Here is a 3668-nt window from a genome sequence, read left to right as displayed (position 1 = left end):
CCCCCACCTCCAAATTTTGCCCCCCCCCCCCAGAAAAATTGGCCCCCCCCCTCAACACACACCACACCACACCACCCCTCCCCCCCCCTCAAAAATTCCCCCCCCCCTCAACACACACCACCCCACCCCCCCCTCAACACACACCACACCACCCCTCCCCCCCCTCAAACACACACCACACCACCCTTCCCCTTCCCCCCCTCGAAATTTCGCCCCCCCCCTCAACACACACCACCCCACCCCTCCCCCCCGCCCCAAAAATTCGCCCCCCCCCCCCTCAACACACACCACACCACACCACCGCTCCCCCCCCCCCCCCTCCAAAATTCGCCCCCCCCCCAAAAATTTCCCACCCCTCCCCCCTCAACACACACCACCCCACCCCCCCCCCCCCCCCAACACACACCACACCACCCCTCCCCCCCCCCCCCCTCAACACACACCACACCACCCCTCCCCCCCCCCCCCCGCCCCCAAAAAATTCGCCCCCCCCCCCCCCAACACACACCACTCCACCCCCCCCCCCAAAAAAATTCGGCCACCCCCCTCAACACACACCACCCCACACCACCCCTCCCCCCCCCTCCAAAATTCGCCCCCCCCCCCCCCCCCCCCCCCCTCCCCAAACACACACCACCCCACCCCCCCCCTCAACACACACCACACTACCCCTCCCCCCCAAAAAATTCGGCCACCCCCCTCAACACACACCACACCACCCCTCCCCCCCCCCCCAAAATTCGCCCCCCCCCCCCCCCTCAATACACACCTCCCCACCCTTCCCCCCCCCCCCCTCAACACACACCACACCACACCACACCACCCCTCCCCTTCCCCTCCTCCAAATTTCGCCCCCCCCTCAACACACACCACCCCACCCCTCCCCCCCCCCCTCCAAATTTCGCCCCTTCTCCCCCCCAAAAATTCGCCCCCCCCCCCCTCCCTCAACACACACCACACCACACCACCCCTCCCCCCCCACCCCCCTCAACACACACCACCCCTCCCCCCCCCAAAAATCCCCCCCCCCCCAACACACACCACCCCACCCCCCCCCCAACACACACCACACCACCCCTCCCCCCCCCCCCCCCCCCTCAACACACACCACACCACCCCCCCCCCCCCCCCCTCCCTCAACACACACCACACCACCCCTCCCCCCCCCCCGCCCCCAAAAAATTCGCCCCCCCCCCGCCAACACACACCACTCCACCCCCCCCCCCCCAAAAAAATTCGGCCACCCCCCTCAACACACACCACACCACACAACACCACCCCTCCCCTTCCCCCCCTCCAAATTTCACCTTCCCCTCAACACACACCACCCCACCCCTCCCCCCCCCCAAAAATTCGCCCCCCCCGTCCAAATTTCGCCCCTTCCCCCCAAAAATTGGCCCCCCCCCCCCTCAACACACACCACGCCACACCACCCCTCCCCACCCCCCCCCCCCCTCAACACACACCACCCCACACCACCCCTCCCCCCCCCCCTCAACACACACCACACCACACCACCCCTCCCCTTCCCCCCCCTCCAAATTTCGCCCCCCCCTCAACACACACCACCCCACCCCTCCCTGCCCCCGCCCCCAAAAAATTCACCCCCCCCCCAACACACACCACCCCACCCCCCCCCCCCCCAAAAATTCGGCCACCCCCCTCAACACACACCACACCACACCACCCCTCCCCCCCCTCCAAAATTTGCCCCCCCACCCCCCGGCCTCAACACACACCACCCCTCCCCCCCCCCCCAAAAATTCGCCCCCCCCCCCCCTCAATGCACACCTCCCCACCCTTTCCCCCCCCCCCTCAATACACACCTCCCCACCCTTTCCCCCCCCCCTCAACACACACCACACCACCCCTCCCCCCCTCTCAAAAATCCCCCCCCCCCTCAACACACACCACACCACCCCTCCCCTTCCCCCCCTCCAAATTTCGCCCACCCCTCAACACACATTACCCCACCCCTCCCCCCCCCCCAAAAATTCGCCCCCCCCGCCCCTCAACACATACCACCCCACACCACACCACCCCTCCCCCCCCCCAAAAAAATCCCCCCCCCCCCCGCCCTCAACACACACCACCACGCCTCCGAAAACCCCGCTCGACCCACCCCACCCCGCGTCTCCCCCCCACGACACGGCGCACCCCCCCACGACGCCCCCCCGCACCCCACCTCGAAAAACCGCGCTCCCTCCACAGCACCCCACCTCTCCTCCAAAAACCCCGCTCGACCACCCCCACCCCGCGTCACCCCCCCACGACGCCCCCCCGCACCCCACCTCGAAAAACCCCGCTCCCTCCACAGCACCCCACCTCTCCTCCAAAAACCCCGCTTGACCACCCCAACCCCGCGTCACTCCCCCATGACACGGCGCACCGCCCCACCCCACCGCACCCCCCCACGACGCCCCCCCGCACCCCACCTCGAAAAACCGCGCTCCCTCCACAGCACCCCACCTCTCCTCCCAAAACCCCGCTCGACCACCCCCATCCCGCGTCACCCCCCACGACGCCCCCCCGCACCCCACCTCGAAAAACCCCGCTCGCTCCACAGCACCCCACCTCTCCTCCAAAAACCCCGCTTGACCACCCCAACCCCGCGTCACTCCCCCATGACACGGCGCACCCCCCCACGACGCCCCCCCCGCACCCCACCTCGAAAAACCCCGCTCCCTCCACGCCTCCGAAAACCCCGCTCGACCCACCCCACCCCGCGTCACCCCCCCACGACGCCCCCGCGCACCCCACCTCGGCAAACCCGCTGCATCCACACCACCCCACCCCACCTCGAAAAACCCGCTGCATCCACACCACCCCACCCCGCGTCACGGCACACCCCACCGCACCCCCCCTCGACGCGGCGCATCCCCCCCGCACCCCACCTCGAAAAACCCCGCCACGCCTCCAAAAACCCCGCTCGACCCAGCCCACCCCGCGTCACCCCCCACGACACGGCGCACCCTCCACCCCACCGCACCCCCCGACGACGCGGCGTATCCCCCGCGCACCCCACCTCCAAAAACCCCGCTCGACCCACGGCACGTCACCTCACCCCCCCACGACATGGCACACCCTCCCTCCTAAGAAATCCCGCTCCGCAATGACACGGCACACACACCCCACTGCACACGACCCCCTCCCGCGACACGGAACCTTCCACCCCCCGACGGACCTCCTCAAGAAACCCCCCCACGACATGGCACCCCCCCGCGACATGGCACACCCTCCCTCCTCAGAAATCCCCGCTCCAACAACCCGCCCGCGCAACATGGCACGCCCTCCCTCCTCGGAAAAACCCCGCTCCACCGAACCCCCCCACAACATGGCACACCCTCCGCTCCCAAAATACCTCGCATCTTGAGGAGGGGGTATCACGTGAGAGCGAGGCAGAGGGAGGGGCCAGGCACGACGTACGCAAAGACAATCGCGACGAGGAGAGGAGGCGCCGCGTCATGGCAAGGCGAGGGGGTTTCCTACCACGATGTCAGCGTTGGAGAGTCGAGACGTGATCCGAGGGGATTTCCATGCCACGGTCTCGAAACAAGCATGCAAAAGGGTGCAGCACCAGGACTTCCCGGGAGGTCACCCATCCCAGTACTGTTCTGGCCCAAGCGCGCTTAACTGCGGAGTTCTGATGGGATCCGGTGTATTAGCGC

The 3668-nt window shown here is 68.3% G+C and overlaps 1 non-coding gene across 1 annotated transcript in view; it reads right to left on the bottom strand.

The window, feature by feature from the left end:
• Positions 1–3565: 3565 nt before the first annotated feature.
• Positions 3566–3668, bottom strand: part of LOC148008461 (5S ribosomal RNA) — a 119-nt gene continuing 16 nt past the window's right edge. Inside the window, exon 1 of the ribosomal RNA XR_015690108.1 lies at positions 3566–3668. This exon is cut by the window's right edge and continues 16 nt beyond it. This is a non-coding gene — a ribosomal RNA (5S ribosomal RNA).

This window comes from Lygodium microphyllum, unplaced genomic scaffold, assembly GCF_053477565.2.
Source record: "Lygodium microphyllum isolate KBCC unplaced genomic scaffold, Lygodium_microphyllum_v1.1.10 scaffold_130, whole genome shotgun sequence".
Classification (NCBI taxonomy): Eukaryota; Viridiplantae; Streptophyta; class Polypodiopsida; order Schizaeales; family Lygodiaceae; genus Lygodium; species Lygodium microphyllum.
Note: the sequence above shows the minus strand (reverse complement) of the source record. Positions and strands in the feature narration are given on the sequence as shown.